General features: G+C 44.3%; 1 pseudogene; it reads left to right on the top strand.

Moving 5' to 3' along the window:
* Positions 1-1,661: 1,661 nt before the first annotated feature.
* Positions 1,662-12,035, top strand: LOC125437000 (annotated as a pseudogene).
* The last annotated feature ends 386 nt before the right edge of the window (positions 12,036-12,421 follow it).

The following is a 12,421-nucleotide window of genomic DNA, read 5'->3' as shown; positions in this document are numbered from 1 at the left end:
TGCTCTTTTCCACCAAAAGATGACAGTACAATTGTATATTAATCTGTCATTTTCTGGACCTCCTTTGTTCTAGAACTGTTTTAGGAGCTTCCTCAAAAATATGGGTTAGGAGCAGAGGTGGGATCCAGCCAGTTCTCACCACTTCTCTAAAAGTGGTTACTAATTTTTTCTGAGTGCCGAGAAGGGGTTACTAAAGCAACTTCCCTGCCCAATAGGGACTGGAGGTGCGTGTGTGCGGCGGCACCACTGTTTGAATCCCACCACCATTGGAACCTGTTATTAAAATTTTTGGATCCCACCACTGGTTCGGAGTCTCTTCAAAAGCACTAGAAATACTAATGCTTTTGAGGAGGCTCCTATGCCGTATCTGTTGATTCAGTTTGCTGAATCACAGGTCAGACAAGAAAGAGCTGAAAGAAAGGGAAGTAATCAGCTATAAAATGTTTTTTTACAGAATGAATGTTGCTAATGTACAGTTTACAAAGTTGTTTTCCAAGCATTAGAGAAAAACAGAAGGGACTGAAGATTCATCAATGTGGCCACCTGGGGACCTTTTTCCTTTGATTCTGGGTTTTTATGTGTTGGAATAAAAATGATGATAATGCTCCAGTCACTTCAGCTAGTCCCATATAAAAATAGCAAGAAACTGGGCTGCCACACAAAATGGCGCAACATATACAGTTTCTCACCTCTTTCTCTATTATAAATACCATTAACTGCCAATATTTGTTGTTTATATAGGATGAACAAGTCAGTCTTCAAAAGAATACATCTAGGCAAATTTGACATACATAGGTAAATATTCTAAAATCCATTCTTCCAGTGTTCTAGTCAATTTTATCAAAAGGACTTTAAAGGAAGACTAGTGTAAAGCAGTTGAATGTATTAATAAAATTTATCAAGGGCTGAACAAATAGTAGAAATTTTGCTGGCAATACAGGGTGCTAATCAGCTTAGCAAAACTAGGGAGGCAGTATTGCATGCAGATGTGCAGATTCCGCTTCTCTCATAAACCACACACACAAACTTAAATTCGTTGGAATAGAAATGGCCACAGCCCGGTTTATTAACAAATAATGCATAACTCTTTTGGAAGCTGGGCAGGCATATCGGGGCACATCCTGGCCACCAGGCAGCAAACCGCTGAACCTGGTCACTGTCAGCTCAACAGCTGACCCCTGGCCCTTCAGGAAGCACACCGCTGAACCCGGCATGTCCCCTAATGGGGATCGGGACAGAAGGTTATTAGATGCCACTTGGGTGCCTACCCATTTGTGACACCCCCTCCTGCCAGGGGTAGTGATCTTGAAACAGGGCTTCCAGGCCTGTATCCTCAAGCCCTCCACTACCCCCAGACTTCTTATTGAGGCCCCTGCCGAGGAAAGGTCTGGCATGCAAGCCTGTCTCCCCCAAAGGATGTGCCCCTATGCCCTGAATCCACCCAGACTGCGACAGATGTCTGCTATAATTAACATTCAACAGAACAACAGCTCAAAACTTAGGGAGGGAGGGTGGGTTCCGCTTGCTAGCTGCCTTGTGAGGAGGCCAGGCTGAGCCGAGTGGTGGCTTAAATAGCCTGCTCAGCTCTCTCATCACGTGATGGTTCCACTCCGACCGGCCGAGGGGAAGACGAGCTGATCACTCCTTCCTCCCCTGCCGCAATGGCAGCCTGGGTAAGTCCTGGGTGTGCTTTTTGCGTGCAGATGTGCGGATTCCGCTTCTCTCATAAACCACACATACACACACACACTTAAATTCGTTGGAATAGAAACGGCCACAGCCCGGTTTATTAACAAATAATGCATAACTCTTTTGGAAGCTGGGCAGGCATATCAGGGCACATCCTGGCCACCAGGCAGCAAACCGCTGAACCTGGTCACTGTCAGCTCAACAGCTGATCCCTTGGCCTTTGAGCAGCGCACCGCTGAACCTGGCACGTCCCCCAATGGGGATCGGGACAGGAGGTTACTAGATGCCACTTGGGCACCTACCCATTTGTGACACCCCCTCCTGCCAGGGGTAGCGAGCTTGAAACAGGGCTTCCAGGCCTGCATCCTCAAGCCCTCCACTACCCCCAGATCTCTAATTGAGGCCCCCGCCGAGGGAAGGTCTGGCATGCAAGCCTGTCTCCCCCAAAGGATGTGCCCCTATGCCCTGAATCTGCCACTGAGCTGCAGCAAGCAGCTCCGCCCCAGCTTCCCGAGCCCGGAGCCACCAGCCTATTGCGTGCCGCCCAGCCACTGCAATAGAGCATGTCTTATGGCATATTGCCAAATGTCCGACCCCACTCAGACAGGTGAACTCCATCTGGCCCAAATTGCGCCTCCTGCGCAAGGGATATTTCAGACTGTGGGATAACCTCACCACTCATATCCCTTACCACTTGGGCTGCGGCCTTGCAGGTCTCACTTCTGAAGACCATAGCTACTGAAATAATGTGTCTTTCATGACGTGTCACCACACCACTCTGTCCGACTTGGACAGGTTTGCGCCAACAAGGCAAAATTACAATGGCAGGCTTCAACCTGTGGGATAACCTCACCGCATGACTCCCAAACCACTTGGCTGTATCCTTGTCTCTCATATACCTGGCCCAGTTTATGGTTATTGACTGAGAACCTCCCCTGCTTAGCCCCAGAGAGCTAGCAGGATCGAGCCACAGTGCACTCTTGTACTAGCCTCCACTGTACTAGAGCTGATAGCACTCTGCCATGCCCACCTATGTGATAGGCCTATCCAATTATTCTGGCCAACAGGAGCCACCAATGCAGCTTTCCAAGCTGTAGACAACCTGCCTGACAGTCAATGCCCCTCAGAGCAGGGATGATGATCCTCCCGGTCATGGCACATGGTGAACTACATCAGGAAACTGCCTCATAGACCAGAAGTGGCAGCACATCCCATTGCAAACCATGTAGTCCGAACCAGCCAGCATAACGATGGAGTCCCCACCGAGGCTCCACCCCATCTGGATCGAGCAGCAAACCAACCGGCCCAATGGTCCAAGCTGTGTCCACCGATCCATACTCCAGTTGGCTGGCTAGATAAATAAATTAGAGATAATTGAGGTTGAACATCCACTTTTTAAACTAATGACACCAATGGCTGACCGTCCAAATTTGCTCTGGTGACTGCCCTCTGCCGCTGCCACAGCAGCTCTTCTGTGGCAGGAACCCAGTCCCGAATCCCTGGTGGCAAATCCCAAGCCACCACTCAGAATAACAGCATAGAACAACTACCATCTAAACAGGGGGAACCCATCCCTGGTGAGAGTAAGTGCCTGAAATTGCTGGCCACTAAGCTAGGACCACTGCAGCCTCAATGACTGCACATAAAGGCCCCGTGGTGTGGGTTTAAGTCAGTTCACCAGATTAACGTCCACTGCTCTTTTAACACAGCCCCACACTGGGTCTCAGAGATGGTTTGACACTGCCCGCCTTCATGTCCCCCCGGTACTCTAAGCAGAGTCAAAGTGTGTGACTGGCCCAAGGTCACCCAGCAAGCTTCCATGGCGCCAGTGGGGATTCACACATGGTTATTTCCATGTTTTAGTCCCACACCTTAACCACTAAACCATGCTGGCTCCCTGTGGTTAAAAGTTGTCCCTGTGCCAGGCTGGGCAGTTTGGAACTGGCCAGCCAGATCGCCAGATTGTCGTCACCAGTGACACATCGGCAAAGTAAATGGCCTGTGATCCTTTACATTTTTAAAAGGTGCTACCTCTTAGTACAACAGAACAGGGAGGGGAAGACTGAAACCCACTAGCACCCAATAGTCAAGTACTGACAGGGAAGACCTGGAGGATTCCCCTAATGCCACAAGAAGGCCTCCTGGCCAAGCAATATCAAGTAAATCGCCCACCAATAAAGACTGGAGGACTCCATCCATGGTCAAGTGCTGCCCTGGTCACACGGCTGATCTGGAAATGCCTCTGGCTGCCGGCTGCCTTGGGGGCCAAGGAGCGGGAACAGTCCAACTGGCGATGAAATAAACTGTTGGCAATACCAATGCCAATTAGTTCTCATGACACCAACTCCTGGGATGAGTGCCCAACCCTTGCTAAAATGGCTGGATTGTCTAACAACTGCCCATGCCATGCTAGGCTCTGACAATATTATTTTGCGGTGCCGTAGGGAACACTGATGGCAAAAGCTGTATGGTCGCCCATGGATTGTGCAAGCTGGGCCTAAAGGCCCTTTACAGTGCTATGACCCTGCTGACAATTTGGATGCTCTAATGAGAAAGCATATCTCTGAGCCGCTTGAATTCAAGCCCATAAACAACGCTTGTCCCTATAAATCCAATACCTGTGGCAAATCCAGTGAAACACATTCCCCTTAAAGAAAACCCCAGCCACAACACCCGTCAATGTCAACAATCCTTCCTGAGCACTAGAAGTGAACATGAAATCAAGTAGAAAAGATTAAGAAATAGGCACAGCGGGATGATTGCTTCTGATGGATTTGTGCAAGGTATAATGTCAATACTGAACCACATACAATTGGCTTTAGCAGCAAGGAATCTGCCCAACCAGAGCCAGCCCCAGTTAACTTCTGAGCTCTGACAAAACAGTGTAGTTTTGTCAGCCAGCTCCGGGCATAATGAATAATCGATTTCAAGATAGCTGGCTATGTGTCTATAAATCTACATGTCTTTGGAATGTATTTGTTGTTGTTGTTGTTGTTGTTGTTGTTAATCACTCAGTTATTCAAACCTTCCTGTCACTTGTCTTGGGCTCAAGGCCTCTGACAAATGTGATAATATGACCTAGGGCCAAAAGAACCACACAGCAACATTAAATACCAGTGTTTGCATTTCTCTGCCCTTTGGCAGGAAGCAGAAATCTTTTCCTTCCAGCCTGGAACAATCCCCGAGAATCTTGTCCAACATTAGATGGAAACAGCTCTGGTAAAAGAAATGGACAGTATTATTGTGCCAAGAAAAGGTAGGCAATTCCTTTGCCATCTCAACTATCATTTACCAGTCCACCAAGGGCCCATCAGGCAAGACCTGTCATCTTTACCATAGGTGTACTTAACATGCTCTGCCCCTGTAATAAACCACCTTGAGATTTTCCGTAGACCACCAACTGGGCATTCTAAAGACAGGAGATGCCCTGCAGGGCTGTTATGTTGATTGCTGAGAACAATATTTCTATCCCCTATCTCATCGAAGTGTTATCAGAATAGCCCAGCTAATTTCCTTCTGATTCTATCAAAGCATTTAATAAAGGTGGCCAGGTACATAGGTCTCCAGGGGAAAATGGTGGTTTTGGGCGCAGTATATAATCATAGATTAACAAGAAATTCTGCACCCATTATTAAGTATACATGCTGAATAGTTAAACGCCCTAGTTTTCCAAAGTGCTGAATTGAAGATCTGCACTTACCAAGGAAACCAAATGTTCATATTGGACTCCCCCATTTAACATGCCACTTACACTGTATATACTTGAGTGTAAGTCAACCCAAATATAAGTCGAGGCACCTAATTTTACGACCAAAAAATGGGAAAACTTATTGACTCGAATATAAGTCTAGGGTGGGAAATGCAGGAGCTACTGATAAATTTCAAAAATAAAAATAGATACCAATATAACTACATTAATTGAGACATCAGTAGGTTAAATGTTTTTGAATATTTATTTCAAAGAAAAACAGTAAACTAGCTCTGTAAGCCCTGATTCTCCCTTTAAATCCACTCAGAAGGGGGGGAGGTGATTTAAAGGGAGAATCTGGGGAAAATTTGAGGGTACCTGTCAGGGGAGAAATGTTTATGTTAGCAGTACCAACATTTCACAGTATCTTTAGGAGACCCTCCTGATGGTACCACTCAGGTTTGGTGAAGTTTGGTTCAGGAGGTCCAAAGTTATGGGCCCTCAAAAGGGTAGCCCCATCTACTATTAGCTTCCATTGGAAACAATGGGGGATGGGGCACCCATTTGGGGGTACATAACTTTGGACCCCTTGAACCAAACATCACCAAACCTGGCCGGTATCATCAAGAGTGTCACTGGATATATCCTGAAATTTTGGTGCTGCTAGCCTAAAAACTGCATCCTCTGGCGGCCGACAAAGTATCAGCAAGAGATTATCCTGATGGTACCACCCAGGTTTAGTGAAGTTTGGTTCAAAGGGTTCAAAGTTATGGACCCTCAAAATGTAGCCCCATCTACTATTAGTTCCCATTAGAAACAATGGGGGATGGGGAATTACCTGAGGGGGGTCCCTTAACTTTGGACCCCTTAGACCAAACATCCGCAAACCACAACAAGTATCATAAGTGTCACCTGATATATCCTGAAAATTTGGTGCTGCTAGCCTAAAAACTGCTCCCCCTGGTGGCCGACGAAGTAAAAACCCTAAAATATATTTTTAAAATCCTCACTCGTGTATAAGTCGAGGGGGCCTTTTTGCAGCACAAAAAATGTGCTGAAAAAGTCAACATATACTCGAGTATATACGGTTTGTTTGTATATTCCAAATTTTAGTTCTTAACTACCCTTTAAAGGAGGTGCAAAAGTTTCAAAATTGATAAGGATGGCTGTGTATGTCATACCAAAAGATGACATATAAATGTAACACATTAATCATGTATTTTGCATTTACAAGAAAAAACACTTAAACAATACCAGGCTGTATAATTCATTTTATTGATTTATTAAAGCAAGTCTATAAAGCACATGGATAGTTTCAATGGGTCCCTTCACCACCACCACTACCACCACCACCACCACCACCACCACCACCACCACCCCTGAACTTTCTGAGGCTGGATAAGTCCAGCCACATAACTCCACAGAAGGTGAAATATGCCTGCTTTTTAACCTATGACAAATCCATTTATCAAGACACTAAAGAATAATGAGGCAGGTTGTAAGGTTGCCTGTCAGTAGACATTAACCAAACTCTGATATTGCTAATGGTAGTCTTTATTGAAAGTCTACACAAGGCATTGCACCATACTTTTCAATAGCCAGATCTGAGAAATGTGAGAAAGTCAAAGGAAGATATACCTTGAACCAGCCCCAGCTTTCCCTTGTAGCTGGTAGGAAAAAAAAACAAGGATGGTTAATGGGAAAAGGCAAAGACAGTTAGAAGTTACAGCTAGCTAGGTGATTTACGCAGCAGCTTCATTATCTGGTTGCCCAGCACTACAGAGTTGTGGAATGCGGGGTGTTGAGGGAACTCAAAGTGAGACACAGCTTAGGGTCAAATGCCTGAAAACTGAATGATGCAATACTGATGTGACCAGGTATGTGGATTCCAGCTCCCGCCAGGGGCAACAATAAATTGTCAATGGGATTAGGCATTTGGTAGCTAAAGCTGTAAAAGCACTTGGGTATGATTAGTAGCAGAAGCTGTAAAACCACTTGTGTAAGAAATAATTGACCAGGACTCTGACACAGGTGCAATGAACAGAAACAAAATTTATTAAACAGATAAAATGGGATAGGGGAAAACTTAGATGGATGGAAAGTAGGCAGGAGATAAACCTGTACAACTTCAGTTTAGCTTTCAGATTTCAGTTGTCAGGCCACTGGCACAGATCTTAAATAGACTTTATACGTTTGATGTTACTGATATTATTGGCTAATGGATTATCACAGGCCTTGGGTCCTAACTGTCTGGTACCCTGCCACAGAACACACACAAAGCCTTGACTTGGTTAGCTACCCAACACAAACATAAATATTACTCCTAAGGTAAAATTTAAAGCAAATCCCAAATGAATATTCAACTAGCAGCAATATTCTAAGCAGTATATTCAACTAGCAGCAATAGTCTAAGCTACTACATTAAAATTATTCCACTCTGCTAGCATTGATTTGCTTTCAGCTGATGTGGGCTGCACAAACCAGATTCCTGGAAGGCCAAGGTTAGCACCACTCCAGCACTGCCCCACCACCTCCACAAGGGTTTCTGGTGGCACGGGGAGGAAGGAAAATAAAAAACCCTTTTGCTTCCAGAAAGTCATCCATAGGGATCAATGGACACTCAAAAGTGTGATATAAGTCCACCTCCTGGGTCATCGTTCACTTCCCCGCAAACCTAGGGTGGACGCCAACTACTGTTAGCTCCACCCCTGGGAATGCCCCCACTATGCTTCTGCTCTGCCAGTGAGGCTGACAGAGGTGTGGGAGCACTGATGTGGTGCTCAACTCTGTGTCTGGCATATTTTCCCCTCTGTTGGGGTAAATGCCCCAGGGAGGGCAAATCTACCTACCTACTCCATGGAATGATTTGGCCCCTCCCCATCTGGATGGGGCCATTAATTTTTGCTTATTTAGGAACTTGAACTTATACTGTTTGATATTTTGCATTTTAAACTGAATTTTAGAGCAAACGTGATGCATGAAGATGGTTAGAAATGTTCAACCAACATCCAGACTGTTAAATACTAATGATTCTCTAATAAAATTAACCCAGCTTGCTGTAAAGCATTCTCTTGTGATGTCATTGTGTGTTTATGTGTGATCATTTGTGTTCACTGATAAAGAAGCTCTCCTGTTTTTCAAGATTAAGCAATGGTGCTCTACAGAAATCTTCATGTATACGAAAATGCTTTTGAAGAGTACTTCAAGGTCTATTACTAACAATTCAAAAGGTTTATCTTCTTTCTGCTTGCAAATTTCTAAATAGAAGAGAGGCTCAAACATGATGCAGTACTTCTAAAAAGTGCAGTAATCTTCACCATTTGATCACAATGTATATTTTATAAACCTCTGTTCAGTTCTTAGTAGAAAATAAGTGCAGTCTTGGGTCTTTGTTCTTATCGAGCTGTAGGTGAAGAACATACACTTTCTTCACCAGTGCTTATATGAATTCCATTATAATAGGAGTTTTCTGTCAAACATACTTCTTCCATAGCTAGTACAACTTTTTGCACTGTCTAAACAGCCACCTTTACACTGTCTAAATTTGTCATTTTTGAGGTAAGGGATACTCTAAATAGTTATTTCATTGCAGTTAAGAATTTAGACTGGTTACATTGATACTCAGCTTCCCCTATAACCATGTGGTGCTTTGGAAACAAACTCTGGATTGGCTGTCAAACAAATCTGTTTTTGTAGGCTTACCATGAATCTTTATGGCAGAGTTCTTCAATCTTCTGCTTGTGGGCACTAGGGGATTTAAAAAAAATGTCAGTGAGCAAAGTGGCTGCTTTGGGGAAAGGCCAGTCACAATATAGCTGCCACAGTGGTCAAAGATCACAAAATGCCTGCTATTGGGGAGGGCTCAGTCACAATATGTTGGTAGGTTTGGTTTCACTTTCAAACTAAGTAGAGGAGTTTCAGTTGGTAGTAAGGTTTTCTTCAGCTTTAGGACACACCTAAAATGTCATGAAATTCAAGTTTGAGATGTAATTTTATGTCTGAAATATCCTTTTATTAATGGCTATTTGAAAATCAGACAAGAAAAGTTGCAAAAATACTAGACTACAAGAATGCTTGGTGTAGACCAAAGTTCCTGTAAAAGATTCCCTCCTTTTCAAACATTGTTCACTGAAATGAAGACATACAAAGATATACTTGGACTGCAATACACTTTTTCAAGAGTGCATTATGCGTGAAGTGAATATATCATTAATAGAAATGCTCCAAATTATCAGAAGCAACAAGGCTTGCAGCCTTGATAGAAATATATTACTGAGTTGAATATGGTCCAAGTACTTGGTAGAAAGATTGTCTAGACAATATTGCACTTTGAGCTTCCAAAAGACATGTTCCGTGGAGACAACTAAACAACAGAGGCAGATCTGACTGGAAAGTTCTGTAGAGCATATTTCTACTATTAGACATTACTCTTCTGAGACAGGAAGTTCTGAATTTCTTTCACGTCCAGGTTTCTCTCCTTTAAGTGCAAATTTTCCACTGATACTGAAAGACAACAAAAGTATCTTGGGTTAACCTGAAAAATATTAATGTGCACACACACACGTCATGTGCACACACACATAGCAGCACACTTTAAAAATCTGGATCCCGGAGAGACCAAAGAGGTCAGACAACCCAGGCACCACTTTAAGGCATCATGTGGGGGGTACCATTGGGCCAGTCCCTGCCCTGCTGTCCCCACCCAAAAAACCCTTAAAAATTATTTGGAGTCACTCATGGCTGTGGCTGCTACTTCCCTGCCTCCTCTGGCCCGCAAGGGAGGTGGTGAGCAAAGCAACAAGTGAATGAGGTAAATTTGAGCACAGGGCAATCCTTGGCTGTCCACTCAGTTGGGATCTCCCTGGCGGGGTGGCAGGCTGCTCTGTCAGCATTGGTCAACTGACTTGAGTGGCCATTGGCCAGCAAGGAATTGCCTAGTGCCTGAACTCACCTCACTCATTTGTTGCTTTGCTTGCCATCTTCCCTGCAGGCCAGAGGGGGTGGGGAAGTAGCCCGCCACTGATTAGACTGACTCTCCAAATTAATTTTTTTAAGGTACTGTGGCGAAACAGGCTTGCTTTTGGCTGGCAGGCCCTATCTCACACTCTGCACACCCCCAGGAGTTACCAACTTTTCCTGGGGAGGGCTAACTTTCTCTCTGGATATGCTGCCACCACCTGATCAGTTGAAGACTGCCCGCTGGGGAAGATCAGGATTTCCAAGATTCCTTTCCAACTGCATGAGATCCCTGCCTCAGTTTCCCCTTGGTTCCCCTCTCCTGGGTTCCACAGGGTAGACTGGAGATCCTGGAGGAAAAGCTGCTCAGCCTTCCTCTACCTCCTGTTTAAATAGCATGTCCAAGACAGTGGGGCATATGTGGTACAGAGAACTGTCCTCCACATCCAAGGTTTAAAAATTATTTATTAAAAGAAAGTGATTACCATATGTTTTAGCACAGCACCTGATTTTAGCAAGGGTTTCCAAATAAAAGGCGATATAAACACAAATTCCATATCACTAATACATACCCTGGCTAGGAGATGGTAGAAAGCAGGGTAGGTCTTTAAAGCTTAAAATGTTGCAATTTGCAGAGAACTCACATTACCTGGCTGAACATATGGCCCAGAAAATGGCTGCTGCCTTCCACAGTTCAGGCATGAGGCTTGCACTCCAGCAGAAGGAAGAACGGAAGAGAGACTCGCCCCTTCATTCCAGCAATTTATCAGATCCCAGACCCCACCCTCCTCTGACCAGTCAGGCTGGGTCAAGCTATCATTTCCCCCTAGGTCAAGTAGCTTTTCCTGATGTTTCTCTGGGATTTCTAAGCCCTCCAAATCTCTGGTACCTGGTTGGAGAAGGGGAGGAGGCAAAAGAAAAAAAGGGGGGGAGAAGCCATTTCTCCACAGGTACCTTCTCAAAAGGTTTTTTTGGTGGGGACAGCAGGAGATGGACCGGCCCAATGGCACCCCTATGTGATGCCTTAAAGTGGTGCCTGGGTCATCTGACCCCTCTGGCCTCTCCCAGATCCAGTACTGGGAGTCTCAAAACAGCTTACATTTGCCTTTCCTTCTGCTCTCCACTACAGACATCTTGTATGGCAGGTGCGATTGAGAGACTTCTGAGAGAACTGTGACTAGTCCAAGGTGAACCAGTTGGCTTCATGTGGAGAAGTGGGGAAACTACTTGGTTCACCAGATTAGTCTATTGCTCATTTGGAGGGCTGCAGACTCAAACCCAGTTCTCTAGATTAGACTCTGCAACTCTTAACCACTACACCACACTGGTGGTCAATCTATCAACATTATTTGACCTGGTGCCTGAACAAGCTAGACCAAGTTACTGTATTTCACACAATTCTGCTTGTTCAATCTACCAAATGACCAAAGGGCAGGATTTATGGTGATTATGAATCTGTGAATTAACACATGAAAGGAGTCTGCAAAATGTATGAAGAACACTTCAAGAGAATGAATCCCAACAGCCCTTCTATCACGTATGATATTAACCAGTTATTTGATTTCATTGATGATTTGGCTGATCTCAGCTGCCTTTTTTTTATCATGCTGATATCTAGACATACCAACCCTACAATAAAGACTAGATAAAGGAGAAGATCTATGTTCTCCTTCACAGACAAGCTCAGCAACCAAGCAAATAATGATACCACTGCGAAGGGGCTTTGGAGGGTTGCACAGCAGGTGTGTACAGTATGCTGTAGTTAAAGTTTTGTATGATAGTTCTTCTGTTCATTCCTGTTTGTATCTGGGATTGGGTCTATTAGAACTGCAAGAGGCTTGTTCAATTTGAATTTTTAAAGTAAGAAACAAATGTCTTTTTTTGCAGATGTTTAGTTTTTTCTTTGCTTAAGTAACAGTTACAGATTTATCCCTAAATAGTATGCTTTCACAAATTTTATTGCTTATTGTGGGAACTTAATAACTATTTAATAATATGTTGTATTTCTTTTTCTTTTTTAAAAAGGCTATAACTGAAAGAACCACAGCAATGAAGTTCAAAAGCTCCCATGTTTATATTTGAGGAACA

Source organism: Sphaerodactylus townsendi, linkage group LG07 (assembly GCF_021028975.2).
Source record: "Sphaerodactylus townsendi isolate TG3544 linkage group LG07, MPM_Stown_v2.3, whole genome shotgun sequence".
NCBI classification, from domain to species: Eukaryota; Metazoa; Chordata; class Lepidosauria; order Squamata; family Sphaerodactylidae; genus Sphaerodactylus; species Sphaerodactylus townsendi.
This window is presented reverse-complemented; position numbering and strand designations above follow the sequence as displayed.